Raw genomic sequence first — 13,232 nt, forward strand, 5'->3', positions numbered from 1 at the left:
GGGCGTGTTAGATTATATTATATTCAAATGGTACTTATCATATCTTAAACAATGAGAAGGTACTTATGACTATCTTAAACATTAAGGGAAATGATTGTAATATATCCTTCTAAAAACATATATTTTAACAACAACAAAATATGCCGTTTCTGGAGATTATTAAAGACGATTGATGAATCAATTCCTATTGTTATTAGTATGATTAGCATATATTGCTTTGAGACAAATATATAAGGATCCTGGTACGAAGGGTAAAATTCAAAGTTCAATTAATTTTGAATGAAATGAATTTAAAAATGGAATAAAAATAGAAAAATAAGCACACTTAAATAATATTTTTATGCTTGGTATACCAATAAATTAATAGTAATAAAAATATTTTTTTAATAATTATTAATAGAATTAAATTGTTTTTATGAAAATTTGCCTTTAGTATTTCTTTTAAAAAAATCTTTTTGACATTTTATTGAATACGTTGAATTCATTGTATTGTAGTAGTTTCAGAACAGCTTACAAAAGGTTATGAACAATTTATAAATCATCTTATATAATTATTGAATATATGAAAAAGAATATTTATTTACATAAGAAACAATTTATTGATGACTTAATATACATGTAGATAATATTTTTTGCCAAAAAAAATGTAAAAATTTGAACAACTAAATAGACCAATTTATTTAATCATAATACAACTACCATTATTTTTTTAGTACTCGGTGAAAGAAATATTTCGATAATATCATTTCTTAATTGCCATGCATACACAATTATGTCTTAATGCTACACCACATATGTACTTAAATTTAATAACAATTAAAATTATTAAACTAATACAAAAAAGAAAAGAAATTTTCATTCGCAACATGTTAATGTGGGAAGAAATCACCAATTCTTATCTAAAGAAATAAGTATTCTCAACTGTAAAATATAGGAATCAATTTGAAAATGTTGGCTTTTATTTCCATTCCATTTTTACATACCAATAACCCCTTAAAGTTTTGGTTAGATATATGAAAGAAAATCCATACAGGAAGAAGGAGAGGGTGAAGATGCTGACCCTATTGGAGAAGATGTAACAATTTTTTGTGAATGCCATGAATGGGAATGTCAATTTTAACACTTTAAAAATCAATGGGGCATATCCAAGTCTTAGTTGATGGAGGAAGTAGCAGCTGCTTCCTAGATGAGACACAACATATAAACTGGGATGTAAGCTGGAATGCACTATTCTAATGCAAGTTAGTGTAGCTGATGGAGGGAGGATAGTGAGTAATATGTGTTGCCCTGTATTCACATGGAAAATGCAAGATCAGAGGTTTAATTATCCACTCAGGGTAATTAAACTAGGAGGATACAATGTTGTATTAGTTAAGGAAACATGGTCCTGTTGAATATGACTATGAGGACATGGAGGTGACAGTAGTAAGGGATGGAAAAAGATTGATACTAAAGTCCCTAACTAACTACCACTCACTAAATGATCTCTGGTAAGGTAATGAAGAGGCTGATACAATGGGGAACTATAATCTGATGGGGTAATTAAGTGTAGTGAACAATTGTCTAGAGGAGCAAATAAAAACAGATACTGCTTTAGACAAAATGCTGGAGGAATATAGTGACATGTTTTAGGAACCTACTGACTTGCCACCTGAAAGGATAGTTGACCTTTTCCTTGGTGCAATTCCAAAGAAACATGCACCTTATAGATACACACATGCACAGAAAGCTGAAATAGAAACATTGGTGATGCTGAAAGCTAAGAAAATCAGGCCTAGTCAAAGCTCATTCTCATCTCCACTCTTACTTGTTAAGAAGGATGGTACTTGGATAATGTGTGTGGATAATAGATAACTTAACAAATGGACTGTATTTTCCCATTCTTGTTATAGATAAAATAATTGATGAGCTGCATGGCTCTTGTTATTTTTAAAATTGATCTAAGATCTGGATACTTCCAGATTAGAATGAAGTAATAGGACATGTACAAGACTAGTTCTGTTACCCATCAGAGACATTATGAAGTCTTGGTGATGCCATTTGGCCTTTGCAATGCACCTATTACTTTTCAATCATTGATGAATCAAGTGTTTTTTGGAGTATTTAAGAAAATTCATCAGAATTTTCTTTGATGACATACTTATATGTAGTAAGAGACTGGAAGAACATCATGCACACCTAAGGATAACACTAGAATTATTGAGACATAACAAGTTGTATGCAAAAAAAATAAGCGCTCCTTTAGAAGGAGGAGTGTTGAGTACTTAAGGCATGTTATTTCATCAACGGGTGTGGTCACTGACCTTTCGAGAATTGAGACTATGCTTAATTGGCCATCACCAAAGGATGTCAAGACATTGAGAAAACTTTTGGGCTAACTGGATATTATAGGAAATTCATCAAACATTATGGTATCATCAGTAAACCACTTACTGAATTATTGAAGAAAAATGGTTTGAATGAACTCCCAAAGCTACTGCAACAATTGAAAATCTGAAGAAGGCCATGATAACAACCCTAGTCATAGCACTATAGGATTTTACTACAACCTTTAATTGAAACAGATGCATGTGATAAAGGTTTTGGGGAAGTTCTGATGCAAGAAGAAAAACCCATAGCTTACTTGAGCAAAGTTCCAAGGGTCAAAAATCTGGGATTGCTAGTTTATAAGAAGGAATTCTTAATTTTGATGTTAGCAGTCAACAAATGGAAGCAATACATACAGGGCAACACTTCATAATCAGAATTGACCAGCAAAGTTTGAAGTAAATCCTAGAACAAAAAATTGAGACTATCATAGATGGATTTCCAAATTACTTTGGCTAGATTATGAGGTACAATATAAGAAAGGGACAAAAAATAGAGCTGCAGATGCCCTCTCTAGAAGGGAACATTCAGATGGTCATTGTACAGTAGTGATAGTAATGGTGCCTAGATGGATAGGACAAGTGCAAAGGAGTTATATGATTGATGCAGAATTCCATAATATTTTGCAAGCTAAGATATTGATTAGGATATTTATCCTGAATATTCCATTCTGAATGGGTTATTGGGGAAACAAAGGGAATTTAGGTAGCACATCACACAAGCTTTGCACCAAACTGTTAGGGGACATTTAGGTATTCAAGAAACCTATCAAAGGGTTAAGTCTCTTATCTACGGGGCTGGATTGAAAAAGTATGTGATGGAGTGGGTGTCACAGTGTAACAGTCGTCAAAGGTCGAAAACTACACCATATTCTGGATTGCTGCAACCTTTGCAGATTCCACAGAAAGCATGGTCTCACATTACTATGGATTTCATAGAAGGTTTGCCCCCAATCTGAGGGGAATAATTGCATATTGGTGGTGATGGACAGACTAACCAAGTATGTACACTTCCTACCCTTGACTCATCTTTTTTCAGTAGAATAAGTTGCTAAGGTGTTGGTAGATAATATCTACAAGCTACATGGATTACCTCTTAACAAAGTTCCAGACAGGGATATGATCTTTACTAGCATTTCTTGGAAAGAGCTATTGTTAAGAATATATGGCCCAAAACCTAAAGGCCCACTAACCACTTGGAGGCCCTACCCGGCTACCCGACCCAAACAGCTACCCGACCCGGTCAACTCCCTTATATACTATTTCCTAACCCTAATCTGATATTTTCCCCCTCTCACTTCACACTACTCTCCGCCGACTCTTCTCTTCTCTCTTCTCTCGTCTACCTTCCGATGGTGGTTGAAACGGCAGCCGTTCGGCCGGTTTCCGAAGCCAATCTAATGGCTTCAAGGAAACCGCCCAACGGCCATAACCTTTCGGCCGTTACTTGAGGGTGTTATATAAAGGGGGCCTTCATTCCTCCTTCGGGTATGTTGCTACAGAAATCTGTTTTCTTCTTCACACCCTTCCGATAAATCTCTGTGATATTGCTGTGAGTGTTTGGGTGACTGGTGTCTCTTCGGATCTGTGTGATCTGAGTCCTTTCTCGGGTAGTTTTCGGAGAGGTGCAACCGTGGTTGTGAGGGCCTTTTGGTTGGGAACGGTACTTTGGTGACCGAGTCCCTTTATACTTGGATCTGGCTAAATACCTGAGCCATTTTCAAACAGATATCTTTTGTTTGACTGTTTTGTTGTATTATTTCATTTCTGCAATATTTTTCGGGTTGTAATTTTCAAGGAGTTTATACTCCAGTCTGGTTGTAATAGTTGGTAGGATTTGTTGTGAAAGAAGAGTACCACTGGAGGGTTATACCCTACAGTGGTATCAGAGCCTACAATCTGATCCGTGCAGATCCGTGGTGGTGGTAACTTCCGATAAACCCCTCCTCTGGTTCTCTATTCCCTTTATTTTTCCGTTCATATTACTGCTTTTATTATTACTGTCCATATTCCTGTTTACCGTGGTATAGCCCCCTAATATCCCTCTTGGCCGGACCCTTGAGGTCGTCGGGTATCTAGACGGGACTTAGGCTGGTGAGCCTCGGTTCTATTTCTCTGTTTACTGCTATATTAACTGCTGTTACTCTTTTCTATTTTTTCTCACTTTATTTCTTGGGTATCGGTGATAACTGTCTTGCGGCCTATTTCTTTGTTTTCTGCTTAACCGAGTATACTATCTGTGCGTGTATATTCTTTGTTACTGTTATACCTCTGTGATTTCTGGGTTTGGTGTATATCCTTTCTGAGATTTACATTGGTTTCTGTAACCTTTTATTTTTCAGAATATTTGGTAGAAATTATTCTGTATCTGTGGTTTTCAAGACTTTCCTGTTGTAACCTCAAAACTCGGACAAATTTTTTTTTTAAAACGTTTTCAAAATGGCTGGGTACAGTCTCCAACCCTTTGATGGAAAATCCGATTTTTCTATATGGCAACAAAAGATGAAAGGTATTCTTATTCAACAAAAAGTTTTTAAAGCCATTGATGGCAAATATGTGGAAAACATTTCTGAAGAAAAGAAACAAGAAAATGATGAGTTTGCATATTCCTCTATTGTTTTAAATTTGTCCGATACTGTTTTACGAAAAGTTGGAAAATTAGATTCTTCAAAAGCTTTATGGGATAAACTTGAAGAACTGTATACTGAAATTTCTCTTCCTAATAAACTGTTTTTATTAGAAAAATTCTTTAGATATAAACTTGATCTATCCAAGAATATCGATGAAAATCTTGACGACTTTACTAAGCTAATTCAGGATATTAAATACACTGGTGACAAATACATTGATGAATATTCTCCCATTGTGCTGTTAAATGCTATTCCTGAATCATATTCTGATGTTAAGGCTGCCATAAAATACGGTAGGGACAGTGTTAATATAGAAACTGTAGTAAATGGACTAAAGAGTAAAGAACTAGACCTTAAGATTAATAACCGAGCCAGAATCAATATGAGATTAATTCTGTTAGGGGTAGGTCTAAGTTTAGAAATCCGAATTCTCGATATAATAGTAGAAGCAGAAGTAGAAATAAAAATTATAGGAGTAAGTCAAAACCAAGAGAAACAAACCTTAGGGATAACAAAGTCAAAGATAGACGCTGTTATAATTGTGGTACGAAAGGTCACTATATTAAAGATTGCAGAAAACCTAGACGTGAGAATAGGAACTATGATGATAAAGATCAAATCAATAATGTGTCTATTGAGTCTAACGGTGAAGTGTTTGTTGTTTACGAAGTAAATTCTGTGAATACATTTGATATGCATGAGTGGCTTATAGATTCTGGTTGCACATTTCACATGAGTCCTTTCAAAGAAATTTTCACAAATATGAAATATGAGCACATTGGTTTTGTTTCCATGGCAAATGAGAAAATATGTGAGATTAAGGGTCTTGGTGACATCTCACTTTGTTTTGATGGTTATAAAATGATTCTGAAAAATGTCAGGTACGTTCCTGACTTAAGTCATAATCTCATATCATGTGCTGCATTAGAAGAAAATGGTTTAGAAGGTAGATGGGGCAAAGGCCTCATGAAAATTATGAAAGGATCATTAGTTGTTTTCAAAGCTGAAAGAAAAAGAAATCTTTACATATGTACTGCATCATATGATTTTGCTGCATCAGTTTCTAATTGTGATTTCACCACGTTGTGGCATAAGAGATTAGGCCATATTAGCCAAAAAGGCCTTGATTTTCTAAAAAGAGATGGTATTCTAAATGATAGAATTGACAAAATAGAAATTTGTGATGAATGTGTCATGGGCAAACAACATAGAGTTCATTTTCCTACATCCCCATCCCTCAATCCGTCTATGTCTCCATGTATCTTAGACTATGTGCATGCTGATGTTTGGGGTCCTAGTAATACACCCACCCATGGTGGAAATCGTTATTTCCTTTCTATCATTGATAATTTTTCTCGTAAAGTGTTTGTTTTTCTGATGAGACATAAATCTGAAGTTTTTGAAAAATTTAAGAAATGGAAAATTTTTGTTGAAAATCAAACGGGAAAAAAGTTAAAATCACTTAGGACTGATAATGGACTTGAATTCTGCAACAAAAGTTTTTCTGATATGTGTGAGGAATTTGGTATAAAAAGGCACAAAACAAATCCCTATACCCCCCAACAAAATGGAATTGCTGAACATATGAATCGTACACTACTTGATAAAGTTAGATGTTTATTGATTAGCTCTGGGTTACCTAAAACTTTTTGGGGGGAAACTGTCTTAACTGCTGCTCATCTTATAAATTTGTCTCCTTTTGTGCCTCTACTTGGGAAAACTCCTGATTTTATGTGGTATGGAAAAATACCTGATATGTCTTCCTTACGTATATTTGGTTATGCTGCCTTTGTTCTCCAAGATTCTGATAAACTTGATCCAAAATCTGTTAAATGTATTTTTATTGGTTATCCTGAGACCATTAAAGGCTATAGACTGTGGGTTAGGAACCAACCAGGTTTTAAAGTCCTAATAAGTTGAAATGTTACCTTTAATGAGTATGAAATGCCATGTTTAGAGAAATCACAACCTTTAGAAAAAGATTCAACCTTTAATAAGGTAGAATTAGAGGATAACCAAGAAGGGGAGGAATTAGGAAACAATGAAACACACTTAGACGAGCAATTAGGAAACAATCAAGAGGTAGAAAACCCAAAAATTCAGAACCCTCTAGACAATTATCAACTCACTAGAGATAGAGATAGAAGACAACCTAGAATACCGATTAAACTTAGGGATTTTCATACTAGTTTCAACACTGAATCTATAGAACCCTCAGTGTCGAAGAAGCCTTAAAATCTGAAAAGTGGCTTAGTGCTATGAAAGAGGAAATGAAATTCTTGAAAGATAATAAAACATGGATTCTAGTCCCTAAACCAAAAGATGCTTCTATTGTTGACTGCAAATGGTTATTCAAGATAAAACAAGAAAACCCTATCAAATATAAGGCTAGATTAGTTGCTAAGGGTTTTACACAGAAAGAAGGCATATATTATAATGAAATCTTCTCACCGGTAGTTAAGTATACTACAGTCCGCATAATACTTGCCCTCACTGCTCATTATGACTGGGAATTAAAATAAATGGACGTTAAAACTGCTTTTTTGCATGGTGACTTAGAAGAAAGCATTTACATGAATCAACCACTTGGTTTTATTGATTTGTCTAAACCTGACTATGTGTGTCTATTGAAAAAAATCACTCTATGGATTGAAACAATCTCCTCGTCAATGGAACAAAAAATTCGATGAGTTTATGTTATCTTTAAACTTCATTAGAAGTCAATATGACCATTGTCTTTACTTTAAACATGTGCATGATTCCCCAATTTTCTTAGTTCTATATGTGGATGATATGCTAATTGCTAGTCTTAGCTCACTTCTTATATCTACTTTACAAAAGGATTTGTGTAAAGCCTTTGAAATGAAAGATCTTGGAAATGCCAAACAAATTCTTGGTATTAGTATTGCTAGGGATAGAAAACAGTTTTCCATTTTTCTAAATAAAAAATCATACCTTTTAAATGTCCTTAGAAAGTTTTCAATGGAAAATGCTAAACCCACCGTTGTACCCCTGGCAGCTCATTTTCAACTCAGCAAAGAGCAATCTCCCAAAACTATTTCTGAAAGGCAAAGAATGGACAAAATCCCTTATTCTAATTTGATTGGTTCTATTATGTTTCTAATGGTTTGTACGAGACCTGATGTTGCCTATTCAATTGGCTGTCTTAGTCGTTTTATGTCCAACCCTGGTCCCCCTTATTGGGAAGCACTGAAATACTTACTTAGGTATTTACGTGGGTCTGATGACACTGGTATTTCTTTCTCTAGATATTCTGATGATACTCGTCTTATTGGTTATGTAGATTAAAATTATGCGAATGATAGAGATAGTCGAAAATCTACATCTTCATACATGTTTACTTTGTGTGGTTCATGCATTAGTTGGAAGTCACAATTACAACATATTGTTGCATTATCAACCACTGAAGCTGAATATATAGCAACTACAGAAGCGTTTAAAGAAGCCTTATGGCTTGACGGGCTCATAAAAGAAATTAGGTTTTCAAAAGAAAAACTTATAATCTTTTCTGATAGTCAATCCTCTATTCAACTGTGCAAGAACCCCGTATTTCATGATAGGACAAAACATATAGATGTTAGGTATCATTTCATTAGAGATATCGTAGGAAGAGATGTCATAAAACTGGAAAAAATCAGTTTTGAAGAAAATCCTGCAGATATGGGTACTAAATGCCTACCGTCAGAGAAATTCTGTAAGTGATTAAAATTACTCCACCCAAATCCTGACTGAAAGTTTCCTTGTCTGTAGTTCTATCTTGCAGGTACACCCACGGAGTATTTATTTTTGGCAATCACCCCTGACCTACCCATTGGGTATTTGGTCCACGATGGGGTATGTTAAGAATATATGGCCCAAAATCGAAACCCAAAACCTAAAGGCCCACTAACCACTTGGAGGCCCTACCCGGCTACCCGACCCAAACGGCTACCCGACCCGGTTAACTCCCTTATATACTATTTCCTAACCCTAATCTGATATTTTCCCCCTTTCACTTCACACTACTCTCCGCCGACTCTTCTCTTCTCTCTTCTCTCGTCTACCTTCCGATGGTGGTTGAAACGGCAACCGTTCGGCCGATTTTCGAAGCCAATCTAATGGCTTCAAGGAAACCGCCCAACGGCCATAACCTTTCGGCCGTTACTTGAGGGTGTTATATAAAGGGGGCCTTCATTCCTCCTTCGGGTATATTGCTACAGAAATCTATTTTCTTCTTCACAACCTTCCGATAAATCTCTGTGATATTGCTGTGAGTGTTTGGGTGACTGGTGTCTCTTCGGATCTGTGTGATCTGAGTCCTTTCTCAAGTAGTTTTCGGAGAGGTGCAACCGTGGTTGTGAGGACCTTGTGGTTGGGAACGGTACTTTGGTGACCGAGTCCCTTTATACTTGGATCTGGCTAAATACCTGAGCCATTTTCAAACAGATTTCTTTTGTTTGACTGTTTTGTTGTATTATTTCATTTCTGCAATATTTTTCGGGTTGTAATTTTCAAGGAGTTTATACTCCAGTCTGGTTGTAAAAGTTGGTAGGATTTGTTGTGAAAGAAGAGTACCACTGGAGGGTTATACCCTACAGCTATTTAAAACACTGGGGACAAAACTGAGTTATTGCCTATCACCCGCAATATGATGGGTAGACTGAGACAGTCAATCAGTGTTTGGAAACGTGCCTGAGATGCATGACTCAGCAATGGCTAAAGCATTGGACCAAGTGGATTTCTTTAGCTGAAGATTAGTGTAACACCAATTACCATAGCAGTATCAAGTTGACCCCTTTCCAGGCTATGTATGGATATCAACCTTCACCACTTTTGTTGGGAGCATACACTCAGACGTTGCATCTGATGTGTTGAAACTGATGATTGAAAGGAGAGAGGTTATGCAATTACTCAAGGATAACTTAGAGCAAGCTCAAAACCGCATGACACAATATGCAGATGCTAAGAGGAGAGAGAGAGAGTATTTTTGAGGTTGGGGACATGACATACTTGAAATTGCAGCTTTACAGACAAACTTCAATACAAGTAAACAAGAATCTGAAGCTCGCTCCCGAGTATTTTGGGCCATTCAAAGTGATTGGAATGATTGGGACAATTGCCTACAAACTTAAACTACCCCTCACTCAAATATACACCTATTTTTCCATGTATTCTTACTCAAAAGCAAAATAGGAACACAACACACAATTGCCTTACTGCTTTAAATGACTCTAACTCTTGCAGGACCTACTCTATCAAGATCTTAGCTCGTAGGATGGTCCTAAGGAACAATGCTCAAGTTCCTCAAATTCTAATCCATTGGGACGACTTCGAAGAAGATCAACCTACTTGGGTGGATTAGTAGCAGATCAAGAAATAGTTCCTTGACTTCGATTTGGATCCTTGTGGACAAGGATTTCAAAAAGAAGGGGGGATGTCATGTTCACAGTTTGAATCACTAGATTCGAGGAGGATCGTCGAATTGGAAAGGGAGGAAAGAGATTGAGATGTACGATGAAGGGCAAAGAAATTGGTTGCGCATCCATGAACAACGTCATCAAGGTAATGCGCTTCTGGAATCAAGTGTTTTACTTATGCCAACAATGGCGTTTCCAATCTCCAGGGACCACTTTCAACAGTTGGCCATGATCAACTCAATCCAAGGGCTGACTTTAATTCTGCAAATGGCAAGGACATGCATGACTTCAACGCAACTGGACAAATGATTGATTAGGGGACAAGTTTTAGCTTGTGTTAGGACATATTTTTCTTTCCTTAAGCTGATTCACCATTGTTCTTTTGGTTTTAATGGTTTAAGTGAAACCTCTATAAATTAATAACCATGGGACCGTAAAATTTTATTAAACCTCTATAAATTAATAACCATGGGACCGTAAAATTTTATTAATTTAGAGAGATATTAATATATTGATAAATTAATATTTTATTAATTAAAAGAGAGACTTTTTAAATTCAGCAAATTTAGTACATATGTATTGAAAATAAATGAATTCATATATGTTTCATTGATTATATTCATGCATCAACCAATTCTTTGTAACTAATTAAAGATATTCATGTATAATATCAATGCATTGTATACAATTAACTATTATATTCATAGACACATGTATCAATTCATTGAAATTGTACTTAAATATACATGTTTACATTAATTCATTGCACTTAAATAACTATTATAGTCAATTAAATATATTCATGCATGATGAATGAAACATATACTATATAAATCTCAATATGCAAATAAAATAATTCATAACACCCAACCATGTCTTCTCATCTAAAAGGCATCGCAAAATCATCCATGAATGATCAAATGCTTAAAGCATTATGTGAGTATAAGAGAGACCATCCCACAAGCACTCAAAAAGATTTACAAGAGTCAGTTGATAAAAAATATTGTTTGAAAATTAGTCAAGATACAATATCAAACACTCTCAAGAGATTATCGGAGTACCTTTCAGCCAACTTTGAGAAGGATGGGGATATTAAGCGACACAGCGAAATATCCAGATATGGAAAAGGTTCTTTATGAATGGTTTTTTCAATAACAATGAGTTAACATGACCTGATAGCTTATTTTGGAGAAAGCAAAGGATATAATGAAGCTTTTGTATCCTCAACACCCTCATGAACATCAATTTTCTCAAGGTTGGCTTGAAAAATTCAAGGTAAGACATGGTATTAAATCATTTCGTCATTTTGGAGAAAGTGGTTCCATTGACATGCAGGACATGGAAATGAAACTAGAGGCTATAAGGGAGAAAAAAAACCAATTTTTGAAGGATGTTTTTAATTTGGATGAAACAGGTCTGTTTTACAGGTTACAAGCTGATCACTCTCTTGCAACCAAGCAACTTGAGGGAAGAAAGCAAGACAAAGAGAGATTTACAATTGTTATTTGTTGCAACGAGGATGGTTCGAAAAAAAATCTCCTTTATGGATTATTGAAAAATATGCAAAGCCACGTTGCTTCAAAAATATCAACATGAGCAGCATCAATTGTCATTATCATGCCAGCAAGAGGGCATGGATGACTAGTGTGCTTTTTGATGAATATGTTCGCTAGTTCACAAAATGAATGGCAGAATCTTGTTGATGGTTGACAATTGTCCAGCCCATCCAAAAAATATTGAAGGGTTACAGAATGTTGAGTTTTTTTTTTTTTTTTTGCCACCTAACATGACATCAAAGATTCAACCATGTGATGCAGCAATAATTAGAGCTTTCAAGATGCACTATCGTAGGAGATTTTACAAAAATCTATTGGAAGGTCATGAGTTGGGGCTACCTAATCCTGAAAAGATTAATGTTTTAGATGCCATCAATTTTGCAGTCTCCGCTTGGACAACCAATGATTCTCAAGTGTCAATAGCAAATTGCTTTCGGCACTACAAAATCCATTCAAATGAAGAAATCTCAAGCGACTCAAGTGAGACAAACTTTGAAGAAAACCTACATGAGCTTGAGAATATGGTCAAGGATGTTGGTTATCGCAATGAAATGGACATCAACAAATTGATGGACTATCCAGGTGAAAATGATGAATGTTCAATGTTTCAAAGTTTAAAGGAAATTGTTGTTGATATTATTGAAGATCCTAATAATGATGAAGTTGAAGATGATTCAATACCGTTGGAACCAGTCACGAGAAAGGAGGCTTTGAGCGCGACAACAACTGCACAATTTTTTATTGCAGCTAGAGAACTAGACACCGAAACTCTTGGGTGCAATTAAAATAGTTAGGGATGAAATCCAATTAGATTTAAATTTTTAAAAAAATCAAGTAAGAATAGATTCATATTTTAGCAAATTACCGTAATATTTATAATTGTAATATTTATGAATTATTAATTTAGATTTTTAATGGGATCTAATATTTATAAAAGAATTTTTCGAAAAATTATTATCTTATCGAATTTGATGATTTTTTACATAGGCCCAAGTCGGGACCGAAAGATTTTATTATTTTAGAAAGTATTAATATATAGAGGTTTTACTGTAGTTGTAAGGAGCAACATTACAATTTATGAATGATATTACAACTAATTCCTTTTCTTCCCAATCCTGTTCATTTGTAAGCAACTTCTTATCTTTTCTCTCTATTTTTTGGTTCAAAGTTCTTAACACACAATTTCTGCCCAAAGCCTGGCGCTGCCACCACCTGCTTCCCGCCAAGTGTGCTTTCAGACGGCGATGGGGGAGGAGGGTGGAG

At 35.3% G+C, this 13,232-nt stretch overlaps 1 pseudogene; it reads left to right on the forward strand.

The window, feature by feature from the left end:
• Positions 1-11,285: 11,285 nt before the first annotated feature.
• LOC105156406 (CENP-B homolog protein 2-like) lies at positions 11,286-12,839 on the forward strand (annotated as a pseudogene).
• Positions 12,840-13,232: the final 393 nt, after the last annotated feature.

This window comes from Sesamum indicum, linkage group LG1, assembly GCF_026168435.1.
Source record: "Sesamum indicum cultivar Baizhima isolate 11 linkage group LG1, ASM2616843v1, whole genome shotgun sequence".
Taxonomy (NCBI): Eukaryota; Viridiplantae; Streptophyta; class Magnoliopsida; order Lamiales; family Pedaliaceae; genus Sesamum; species Sesamum indicum.